Below are 12,677 nucleotides of genomic sequence, written 5' to 3' on the forward strand. Positions count from 1 at the left end.
GCAAGACAAATGAGCTGATCGTGTACTACAAGAAAAGGAGGGCAGAGCACACCCCCATTCACATCGACAGGGCTGTTGTGGAGCGGGTTGAGAGCTTCAATCAATGTCCTTGGTGTCCATATCACTGGTGTCCATAGGACCTATCACTAGGCTACCTGGGGCGGCAGGTAGCCTAGTGGTTAGAGCGTTGGACTCGTAACCGGAAGGTTGCAAGATCGAATCCCCAAGCTGACAAGGTAAAAATCTGTCGGTCTGCCCCTGAACAAGGCAGTTATCCGTTGACCCACTGTTCCTAGGCCGTCATTGAAAATAAGACTTGCCTAGATAGTTGTGACACCAAGATAGTTGTGAAGAGGATACGACAATTCCCCTTCATGGAGCTGAAAAGATTTGGCATGGGCCCACAGATCCTCAAAAAGTTCTACAGCTGCACCATCGAGAGCATCCATAGACTCTGCTTCCACACACATTCCTTGACACTCTTCACATACGCTGCTGCTACTCTCTGTTTATTATCTATCATAATCACTTTACCCACATGTACATATTACCTCGACTACCTCGACCTTGCACATTGACTCGATATCCCTTCTACACTGAAAAAGATCAATGCAACATTTAAAGTGTTGGTCCCATGTTTCATGAACTGAAATAAAAGATCCCAGAAAAGCTCTAATATTCTCTAATATTTTGTGCACAAATTTGTTTACATCCCTGTTATTGAGCATTTCTCCTTTGCCAAGACAATCCATCTACCTGACAGGTGTGTCATATCAAAAAGCTAATTAAACAGCATGATCATTACACAGGTGCACTTTGTGCTGGGGACAATAAAAGGCCACTCTTAAATATGCAGTTTTGTCACACAACACAATGCCACAGATGTCTGAAGTTTTGAGGGAGTGTGCAATTGGCATGCTGACTGCAGGAATGTCCATCAGAGCTGTTGCCAGTAAATTGAATGTTAATTTCTCTACCATAAGCCGCCTCCAATGTCATTTTCAGTATTTGGCAGTACGTCCAACCGGCCTCACAACAGCAGACCACGTGTATGGTGTAGTGTGGGCGAGCGGGGCGAGCGGTTTGCTGATGTCACGTTTTGAACAGATTGCCCCATGGTGGCGGTGGGGTTAGGGTATGGGCAGGCAGGCAGGCAGGCATAAGCTACGGACACCGAATACAATTGCATTTTATTGATGGCAATTTGAATGCACAGAGATACCGTGACGAGATCCTGAGGCCAACTGAGGCCAATTGTCGTGCCATTCATCCCACATTAACCTCATGTTTAAGCATGATAATGCACGGCCCAATGTTGCAAGGATCTGTACACAATTCCTGGAAGCTGAAAATGTCCCAGTTCTTCCATGGCCTGCATACTCACCAGACATGACAGCCATTGAGCATGTTTGGGAGGCTCTGGATTCACGTTTACGACAACGTGTTCCACTTGAATTGAAGAGGAGTGGGACAACTTTCCACAGGCCACAATCAACAGGCTGATCAACTCTACGTGAAAGAGATGTGTCACATCACCTTTTTTTAAGGCATCTGTGACCAACAGACGCATATCTATATCAGTCATGTGAAATACATAAATTAGGGCCTAATGAATGTATTTCAATTGACTGATTTTCTTATGTGAACTGTAACTCAGTAAAATCTTTGAAATTGTTGCATGTTGTGTATATTTGTGTTCTGTGTATATGCTTCTCTGCTAAAATCTGGGTAAAAGATTAAAAGGAATGTGAGTCTAATTCAGTACATTTAGTTATTGCCTGCTGTTCTAAAGTCTACTAACCTTACCAGCAGGATTGCCTGCTAAAATAGTTAGAACAAGCTAGCTACTCTAACTTGATTGATAGTCTGAAATGGCTTTTTGGTATCTAGTTATGAGGTAGATAGCACTAACCGTGGACACACTCGCCAGCGATCAGGTATTGTACTCTAATATAACAACCACGTGTCAGAGACGAATATTCTAGTCAGTAACCCAGCAGAGAAGTACAGCAACTAGCAGCTGAAGGACACTGAATATGACAGATGTTTTATCCTCTCAATCCTGGGACCGTTGTTCTGCCTTCTCTTCCCTAGGTGGTGGAACTGTTCAAGAGGCTGGAAAAGGAGGTCCACCTGAGAGCTCTGAGGAAAGCCCTCCGCAGCCCCTAGCCCACCTCACCCTCATCATGCATGAGGGTCTTTCTCTGTCTGTATGTTTCTCTCTATATCTGTGTGTGTACGTGTGTCTATGTAAGTGTGTGTGTGTATATCAGTAGGTGTTATCCCTTGTCTCTGTCTGTCCTATCTGTATTCAGGCAGCAGAGCCGTATTGCGGTCCTGGTGACCAACCTCAGTGGCCCCAACCTTCAGTGGCTTGTGGAGGCTGCCTGCTGTCTCTACGAGCTGTCCCACTCCCTCCACACCCTACCTGATCATCTTCCTGTCTGGACAGAGGCCCAAATTCAGTCAGTCCCACAGTTCTGTCAATGGAGTGGACCCACCTGCCATTGTCTCTCCCAGCTCGTCTCAGCGAACCACGCAGCAGGGAGAATCATCCCGTAAGTTAACATTATGGCCTTAGCTTGGTGATAATAATATACTATATTGTAGAAACGTCATTAGACACCTTTCAGAGATGCCATTGAGAGATCCATTCATAGTCAGTATTATGCTCTCCTGTCAGACAGACAGACAGACAGACTGCCACTGTCTGTCTGTCTGTCTGTAATATGTAGGGGAAAGGGTTCCATTTGGGGACACACACTATAACCTGGGTGTTTTTATTTTTAAAATGTACCTTTATTTAACCAGGCAAGTCAGTTAAGAACAAATTCTTATTTTCAATGACGGCCTAGGAACAGTGGGTTAACTGCCTTGTTCAGGGGCAGAACAACATATTTTGACCTTGTCAGCTCGGGGATTCGATCAGTTACAAGACCAACGCTCTAACCACTAGGCTACCTAACGTCCCTGGGTGACGTTACAACCTGCCGGTGTAACATGTCACCCAGGAGGACCAGCTACTATGTATTGTTGCCATGGATATAGTACTATTATACAGGATGTGGTGGCACTGCGTGATTCACAGTCTGTTTGTTGCTCAATAGCAACGTGTACAAAATGGCGCCGACAGAGAGGGCCGTCTCGCTTCTAGTCCTTAGGAACTTTGCTGTATTTTGTTTTTTTATGTATTATTTCTTAGATAGTTAGCCCAGAAAATCTTGTGTTATTACTTTTTCAAATATTACAAGTATTTCACTAAACTCGCAATAACATCTGCTAACCATGTGTATGTGACCAATAAAATGTTATTTGACTTGGTGGCCCAATGGACTCTTCTACAGTGCACTTCCCTCCTGCTGACACTTGGTGGTGGTGTTGCTAAAGGGAGTATAGAGGAGAGAATGGAGCTGGTGAGTTGTCAATGAATCCAAATGCTTTCGAAATTATTATCTCAATCATGTGTTGTGACTGTGTGGCTGATAGACATAGACCAACTGCACCAGAATGTAAGGAATCCATTTGCTGAAATTAATTGATATGTAGATAACCTAGGCTACTGTCATAATCAACATATCTGCTCCTACTCTCTCTCTCTTTCTCTCCCCCTTTCTCTATCCAGTTGATCTGGCCCCTGCTGCCCTGGGTGGGGAACCTGCTGTTATCTGGGCCCCTAGGGGTCCTGCAGACCCAACTAAACGATAGCCGTCTCCTGGATGCTCTGTGTGCGTTTGCTCAGGTCTTCCTCCAGACCCACCTAGACCTGTCCAGAGAGAGGGTCTGGGTCCTCAACAACCACACAGGTTAGACAAGGCTGTGTGTGTTTGTGTGTGTCTGTGTCAGTGGAGGCTGGTGACTCGAAACATTTAGGAGCATGGGTATAGGCGCGTAACAGTAACATACAGTAATGAGAGAAAATTGATAGGGGTACTCATAGTGCTTGGAGAGGAAACATTCAATGTTCCAGTGGCGTTGACAATGGTAGTGGAGTGGAGATCACCTCTTAATCAGAGAACAGAGGGCATCCCGAGTGGCGTAGTGGTGTTTCCTCTGACACATTGGTGCGGCTTCTGGGTTAAGTGGGCGTTGTGTCAAGAAGCAGTGCGGCTTGGTTGGGATGTGTTTGGAAGGACGTACGGCTCTCAACCTTTGCCTCTCCTCTCCCGTACAGCGATGAGACAAGACTGTAACTACCAATTGGATACCACAAAATTGGTGAGAAAAAAGGGTAAAAAATATGTAAAAACAAAAAGCAGTGATTAATCAGTTATAAAAGGGTTCATAAAGGCTATGATGGGACCAGTTTATCCTAATCAGGTCACATGGTTATAAAAAACTGGGTGGTAAAAACCCTGTCAAACTGCAGAAACTTATTAGGTTGCTTAATCGAATCCCCGAGCTGACAAGGTAAAAATCTTTCATTCTATCCCTGAGCAAGGCAGTTAACCCACTGTTCCCCAGGTGCCGAAGACGTAGATGTCAATTAAGGCAGCCCCCTCCACCTCTCTAATTCAGAGGGCTTGGGTTAAATGCAGAAGACACATTTCAGTTGAATACATTCAGTTTGACAACTGATATAATTCATATGAACAGGTTACTGCAGTTTGACAGTTGCAACCATAGACTATTATGTTGATTGATTAATTCCAGTTAATTCCAGATAATAATTTTGGATTGAAAACGTATAGGCATACCTGAGTACAGTGGAAAGCCTACTTGAGCATTCTGCGTCAACCTCGCTCTTTAATCTAACTTGTTATGGATGATGCGATGGAAGCTATTGAATTGATTTCGACATCTCAGAAAAAGACAGTAGATTGTAGAAAGTTCCATATGTTCAGCAAGTAAATCATCGCAATGTGCAATTATCGCTGCAAGCTCCTTTTAGTTGCACTTGTTAGAGGAACTTTCCCTCTTGTTGTGTCCTCTAAAAGCCTATTCTTGCAGGCCCAAAAAAACAGTGATATTGATAAGCCGCTTGAGAACATCCCTGTTTCCTCTTACTTTCTCATATGTTGCGCAGCTTGAATACATAGACTTTCTTCATGATCGATGCAGCTTTTTCCCAGAAGCTTGAATCTGATGTGGACATTTACAGTGCCTTGCAAAAGTATTCGGCCCCCTTGAACTTTGCGACCTTTTGCCACATTTCAGGCTTCAAACATAAAGATATAAAACTGTATTTTTTGTGAAGAATCAACAACAAGTGGGACACAATCATACGCCGGGGACCCCTCGATGTCCAGCGGGGGGGAGGGACCTCCGGCACCTCACTGTCCTGCAGGGGACCAGCTACCACCGGCCTGAGGAGAGACACATGAAACGAGGGGTTAATACGATAATAGGAAGGGAGTTGTAATCGATAACACACCTCGATTATTCTCCTCAGGACTTTAAAGGGCCCTACACACTGCGGACCCAGCTTCCGGCAGGGCAAGCGGAGAGGTAGGTTTCGGGTCGAGAGCCAGACCCTGTCCCCCGGTACAAATACGGGGGCCTCACTGCGGTGGCGGTCAGCACTCCTCTTCTGCCGTCCACTCGCTTGTTGTAGAGATTCCTGGACGGCCCTCCAGGTCTCCTTGGAGCGCTGTACCCATTCCTCCACCGCAGGAGCCTCGGTCTGGCTCGGATGCCATGGTGCCAGGACCGGCTGGTACCCCAACACACACTGAAAAGGGGACACGTTAGTAGAGGAGTGGCATAGTGAGTTCTGATCCATTTCAGCCCAGGGAATGTATCGTGCCCACTCCCCTGGCCGATCCTGGCAATACGACCGCAGAAACCTACCCACCTCCTGGTTCACTCTCTCCACCTGCCCATTACTCTCGGGGTGATAACCGGAGGTCAGGCTGACAGAGACCCCCAAGCGTTCCATGAACGCCCTCCATACCCGCGACGTGAATTGGGGGCCCCGATCAGAAACGATGTCCTCCGGCACCCCGTAGTGCCGAAAGACATGGGTGAATAACGCCTCCGCAGTCTGTAGGGCTGTAGGGATACCGGGCAACGGGAGGAGACAGCAGGACTTAGAGAACCGATCCACAATCACTAGAACCGTGGTGTTCCCCTGAGACGGCGGAAGATCGGTCAGGAAATCTATGGACAGATGTGACCATGGCCGCTGTGGAACGGGGAGGGGTTGTAACTTCCCTCTAGGAAGGTGCCTAGGAGCCTTACTCTGAGCGCACACTGAACAGGAGGAGACATAACCCTTAACGTCCTTAGCCAAAGTAGGCCACCAATACCTCCCCTGAAGGCTCCCCACTGTCCTCGTCACCCCAGGGTGACCCGAGGAGGGTAGGACGTGAGCCCACCGAATCAGTTTGTCCCGAACACCAAGCGGCACGTACATTCGCCCCGCTGGACACTGAGGAGGCGCGGGTTCAGCCCGTAACGCCCGCTCGATGTCCGAGTCCACCTCCCATACAACTGGTGCTACCAGCTTTGAGGCGGGAAGGATGGGAGTAGGTTCGGTGTACCCATCCTCCGTGTCGTAACAGTGCGTCAGCCTTTACGTTCTGGGAGCCCGGTCTATAAGACAAAGTAAACCGGAACCGGGTGAAGAATATGGCCCACCTTGCCTGACGTGGGTTAAGTCTCCTAGCTGCCCGAATATACTCCAGGTTCTGGTGGTCGGTCCAGATGAGAAAGGGGTGCTTAGCCCCCTCAAGCCAGTGTCTCCACACCTTCAGAGCTCTAACCACCGCTAGCAACTCCCGGTCCCCCACATCATAGTTACGCTCCGCTGGGCTGAGCTTCCTTGAGAAGAAAGCGCAGGGGCGGAGTTTTGGTGGCGTACCCGAGCGCTGTGATAGCACGGCACCCACCCCAGCCTCAGACGCGTCCACCTCCACTATGAATGCTAGAGAGGGGTCCGGATGCGCCAACACGGGCGCATTAGTGAACAGCGCCTTCAACTTGTTGAATGCTCCGTCCGCCTCTGCTGACCACTGCAACCGAACCGGGCCCCCCTTCAGCAGTGAGGTAATGGGAGCCGCTATCTGGCCAAAACCCCGGATAAACCTCTGGTAGTAGTTGGCAAAACCCCAAAACCGCTGCACCTCCTTTACCGTGGTCGGAGTCGGCCAATTACGCACGGCTCTAATGCGGTCGCCCTCCATTACTACCCCCGAGGTGGAAATGCGATATCCCAGAAAAGAGACGGCTCGCTTAGAGAACACGCATTTCTCAGCCTTGACGTATAGGTCATGCTCCAGCAGTCTACCATGCACCTTGCGCACCAGAGACACATGCGCGGTGTGAGTGGCCGAGTAGATCAGAGTGTCATCGATATAAACAACCACTCCCTGCCCGCACAGGTCCCTGAGAATCTCGTCTACAAAGGATTGAAAAAACGGCTGGAGCATTCTTTAACCCATACGGCATGACGAGGTACTCATAGTGGCCTGATGTGGTACTAAATGCGGTTTTCCACTCGTCTCCCTTCCGAATACGCACCAGACTATACGCGCTCCTGAGATCCAGGTTTAGACCTCTATAATCAATACACGGACGCAAGCCTCCCTCCTTTTTCCTCACAAAAAAGAAACTCGAGGAGACGGGTGAAATGGAGGGCCGAATGTACCCCTGTCCCAGCGACTCCGCGACATATGTCTCCATTGCCAACGTCTCCTCCTGGGACAGCGGGTACACGTGACTCTTGGGAAGCGCAGCGTCTACCTGGAGATCTATCGTACAATCCCTTCCCGGTCGATAAGGTGGTAATTTAGTCGCTTTCACTTTACTGAAAGCGATTGCCAAATCGGCATACTCGGGGGGAATGCACACCGTGGAACCCTGGTCTGGACTCTCCATCGACGTGGCACCGATGGAAACTCCAAAACACCTTCCAGAACACTCCTCTGACAACCCCCTGTCTCCACGAAATTTTAGGATTGTGCCGGGCCAGCCAGGGAGTCCCCAGCACCACTGGAAACGCAGGCGAATCAATAATAAAGAAACTGATTCCCCTGCGTCACCATGTCTAGTGGGACCGTGGTCTCCCTGACCATCCCTGACCCTAATGGCCGGCTATCTAGGGAGTGCACGGGGAAAGGAGAATCTATCGGCACCAGCGGAACCCCTAACTTAAGGACGAGTCCGCGATCCATAAAGTTCCCAGCTGCGCCTGAATCGACTAGCGCCCTATGCTGGGAAGAGGGAAAAAAGTGAAGGAAAAAGGTTAAGACAAACATGTGGCCAACAGGGGGTTCTGGGTGAGTTTGATGCTGACTCACCTGGGGTGACCGAGAAGCGTTCCGCCTGCCATCTCTACTCCCAGACGGACCCCCACAGCACCGATCAGACGTGTGTCCTCTCCGACCACAGATGGTGCAGGGAAGGCCTCCTCCTCCGGTACCCCTCGGCGCAGCCCCTCCCAACTCCATCGGAATGGAAGCGGAGGGGCTGGGTGGTGGAACGCACAGGACCCTCTCTGAACGCCCGCGGGCAGCCAGCAGATTGTCCAGTCGAATGGACATGTCAATCAGCTGATCCAGTGACAGAGTGGTGTCCCGACACGCTAACTCCCGGCGGACGTCCTCTCGGAGACTACACATGTAGTGGTCCATAAGGGCCCTGTCGTTCCACCCAGATCCGGCTGCCAAGGTCCGGAACTGCAGCGCGTAATCCTGGGCGCTCCTCCTCTCCTGCCTGAGATGAAATAGTCGTTCTCCCACCGCTCGGCCGTCTAGAGGGTGATCAAACACGGCACGGAAGCGGCGGGAAAACTCTGGGTAGTGCTCCCGCGCTGAGTCTGGGCCATTCCAGACTGCGTTCGCCCACTCCAGAGCACGATCCGTGAGGCAGGAGATGAGGACACTCACCCTCTCCACTCCTGAGGGAGTGGGTCTGACGGTGGCCAGGTATAGCTCCAGCTGAAGCAGAAACCCCTGGCAACCCGCCGCCGCTCCATCATAAGCCCTCGGTAGCGTCAGACGGAGGGTGCTGGAGTCGGGAGATGGGGAGTCCGGAACCATGGGTGCCGAAGGTGGAGAGAGGAGACCACTCCTCTCCCATCGGTTCATTCTCTCCATCACTTGATCCATCGCGGATCCGATCCGATGGAGGACGGTGGTGTGGTGGAAAACCCGTTCCTCCATCAATGGGAGAGGGTTGGCTGCTGCTCCTGCTGACTCCATTCAATTTGGTGGTGCGGGATTCTGTAATGCTCCGGGTGTCGTGGGTGTGGAGTCAAACGCAGGAGACAGAGAGTGCAATGCTGTGCATCTTTAATAGCACCAACGCACCACAGGGTGCTCACAATAGTTACGTTCCCAAACACAGGGAATCAAAATGTACAACGGAAAAATCACGACCAGGCACTAACACGTACCTCTACAACAGAGCCGAAGGTTACACTGAAATAATCCCGCACAACAACCAGGCGGGCCGGCTGTCTAATAAAGACAAACTAATTATACATAAACAGGTGCTACCAATAAACATACAAGGAGGGGGAGGAAAAACAATCAGTGGCAGCTAATAGGCCGGTGACGACGACCGCCGAGCGCCACCCGCCCGGGAAGGGGAACCACCCTCGGTCGGACTCGTGACAGTTCTTCAACAAAAAGTCAACATTTTCCTGCACACTGGAGCTGGTAGCTAGCAAAAAGAAAGTTCTAAAACCAAGAAAACAATGTATAATCTACGTCCACCATCTCCTGTGATTTGAAGAAACTAATTTGAATTGAATAATATCCAAAAATTGCTCAACTATCACTTTTCAATCTTTATCCAATAATGTCACCAACTCACCAAGCTTCTCAACACATAGACCTGCCCCGCCCTATAATGCTCTTTTGCACAACCCCAATACAACACACTAGGTTCATTCTCTGATCCTAATCCTATGATTTGATGGACAACATATCAGTTCATACTACAAAAGCTTTGATTGGTTGGAGGTCATCCTCCGGAAGTGGTCATAATTACCATGTAGATCTATGGAAGGGGGTGAGGCCTACGAGCCTCCTAGGGTTTGTATTGAAGTCAATGTACCCAGAGGAGGACAGAAGCTAGCTAGCTAGCTAAACCATGGTGCTACCCCAGCGAGTAATGTTGAAGTTACTATAGACCTTCATTGCAAAACAGTGTTTTCTAATCTGTTTTTGGTGACGTGAATATATTTAGTGTAGTTTTATCTAAACAGGAAAACATTTTTAGTTTCACTATTTTTATTTCTATGAAATGTCACTGAGAAGGATGGTCGGCCCTCCCCTTCCTCCTCTGAGGAGCCTCCACTGGTGATTGTGTTGTATGTGAGAGAGTGAATTGATTTATACATCCGTGTGTGTTATCAAGCCGTATAGATTACTGCTTGTCATATAAAGTGATAGTATTTTTAGCAGCAGTGATACATCACTCCCTTCACACTGGAGCTCTGCCATGTAGAATGCTTGTGTGATATCCATCATGTTACAAATGTCAACTCCTTTAAACACGATTTGAGTATCTAATTTGACGGGACACATACATAATTTGACCCAGTCAGGAAAAGTTACAGCATTACAGATTTTTTCCTGGTCAAGTTACATTCTCTTATTGACACATTATGTGGTGTATTTAACCTCTATGTGTCCAGCACTATGCTTCACCATCCACTGAGCCATACACTATGGACGTCTGCACTTTGACTCAGTTTGGTGAGATTGAATGATAATCTTTCTCCCCAACCCACCAGGTGCTAAGGGTTCTGGGTAACATTTCCCATCAGGGGAGAGATTACTGGCTCCACCTGGCTCAGGCTGGCCTACTGCCTGCTCTCTGTGCCACACTCAAGATGGCTGACCCTGAGGTGGTGACCCCCCCCCCCAAAAAAACAAAACAAGGAATAAAGATGTTCTTAAAAAGCAACCATAGCACACAGGCTGAGGATGGCTTTGATGAAGCACTGCTTCTTCTTCTGCTTCTTCTTCTTCTTCTCAGTTGGGGGAGGAGTTTGTGAGGCAGAGTGGGCTCCCCCTGCTGGAAGCCACCCAGTATAACAGCCAGGATAATTTACACCTCAGAGCAACACACCTGCTGGAACATCCCCTGCCCCCACGGTGAGGACTCTTGCCCTAACACAGGCTGTGTTTGTGTGTATGTCCAGACTTTTAAGAGTGCTTTGTTCTGTTGTTAAAGCTGGAAACCTCTTCATCCCCATGAGGAACCTGCAGAACAGGAGTGCCACAAAAAAAGACTTCCAAATGTTTTAACAAGGTTTAGTCAGAAGACCTACCATGTACATTTAAAATGTTTTTATGAAATGATGTGATGTATAAATGTTTTTATGAAATGATGTGATGTTCAAATGTTTTTTCAATAATATGATGTGCTGGATATCTGTACAGTAAAACAATCAGATGTTATTTTTATACTGTTTTTATAAAATGCAAAATTCTAATAACAGAATGTGATTTGTCTTAAGAACCTCTTGATTTCAATAGATAGCAGATGTGTTTTGACCGGTAGCCTAGGAGTTAACAACTGTCGATGTGCGCTTGAGCAAGGCACCTAACCCCAATTGCTTCTGTAAGTCACTCTGGATAAGAGGGTCTCCTCAATGACTCAAATGTAAATTAATTGTTTTGTTTTTGGAGAAACGGGAAAAAGTATCTGCAGTCAGACGCAAATGTATTTTAATAGAGGCTAAGCTTTTGATCAGTCCACCTTCATCAGAGCATATTAAAAGGTGTGTGTGCGCGAGATTGACCCTGTAACCTCTTCCCCAGGCTAATTGTGCATAGCCAGGAAGTGTCCGGTGAACGAGGTTAGTGACTCAACAACAGTATGTTGTACACCATGTTTCCATCAGTCATCAGGTTTTATAAAGGTTGATTACCTCTGATAACATTACCTTTGTCTGGGTTGTGTGTTTCAGAAAATCTAAGAGGCCAGCCCTTGACCATCCCAGTGGTCAGATAGCCAGAGAGGCTGGCTGGTACAATGTGTGTGTGGAATAGTGAGACCGACTGATAGTGTCGGATAGTTAAAACGTGCTCCATACCTGTCCTATACCTGCATGACACCTGATAAGGTATGGGAACGTCCCTTAGTCGACACTCACCTGTAGAGCCTGTCAGCTGGTGCAGAGGTACAGCCTGGCTCCTTAGATCCCCTGCCAATCAACGCCCGTCCTAGAGACCTGCAATCTACTCCGTCTGTTTACATTGGCAAAGTTCAGACAAAAAGGCCAACGATAACAGGGTTGAAAAGGGTAGACTATAATATCTGTGATTGACCTATTTTCTTTCAGAGAGTCAAGTTGTTTTGAATTTCAATTAAAGAAAAAGTTTGAATGTTGGGAAAACGGTCAACCAAGTGAAAAATGGATGCCCATTTGCAGACTACCCCAAGAAGTATGTGTTATCAAAATAGAACAACAGGTTGGCATCCCTGTGATCTCCAAGGTCAATGGAAGTACTGGGCTCTCGAAATGTGTTGGTTTTTACAAAGTCAATATCGGTCAGCGTACTAGTAATATTGCCACTTAAATGTATTAGGCTCACATGGGCCTTTTACATGATATTCCTTTTTACAAGATATTACATAGAAAACAGACATGTTTTATAGCATGTCATCTGTTATGTTTTTACTTGTACTCTTCTTCTCTGCTATCTGCACTTCTCTTCTTTCTGACCCCTCCCTCCTCTGACCCCTTCCTCTCTGACCCCTCCTCCCTCTTTACCCCATCC

The 12,677-nt window shown here is 48.0% G+C and overlaps 1 long non-coding RNA gene across 1 annotated transcript; it reads left to right on the forward strand.

Annotated features, from left to right (window-relative positions):
- Nucleotides 1–2,093: 2,093 nt before the first annotated feature.
- Nucleotides 2,094–12,667, forward strand: LOC118946013. The gene is made up of 4 exons (XR_005041144.1): nt 2,094–2,206; nt 2,316–3,413; nt 3,623–3,803; nt 10,927–12,667. It is a non-coding gene; the product is annotated as an uncharacterized LOC118946013 (long non-coding RNA).
- The last annotated feature ends 10 nt before the right edge of the window (nt 12,668–12,677 follow it).

The sequence above is a fragment of the Oncorhynchus mykiss genome, chromosome 31, assembly GCF_013265735.2.
Source record: "Oncorhynchus mykiss isolate Arlee chromosome 31, USDA_OmykA_1.1, whole genome shotgun sequence".
Taxonomy (NCBI): domain Eukaryota; kingdom Metazoa; phylum Chordata; class Actinopteri; order Salmoniformes; family Salmonidae; genus Oncorhynchus; species Oncorhynchus mykiss.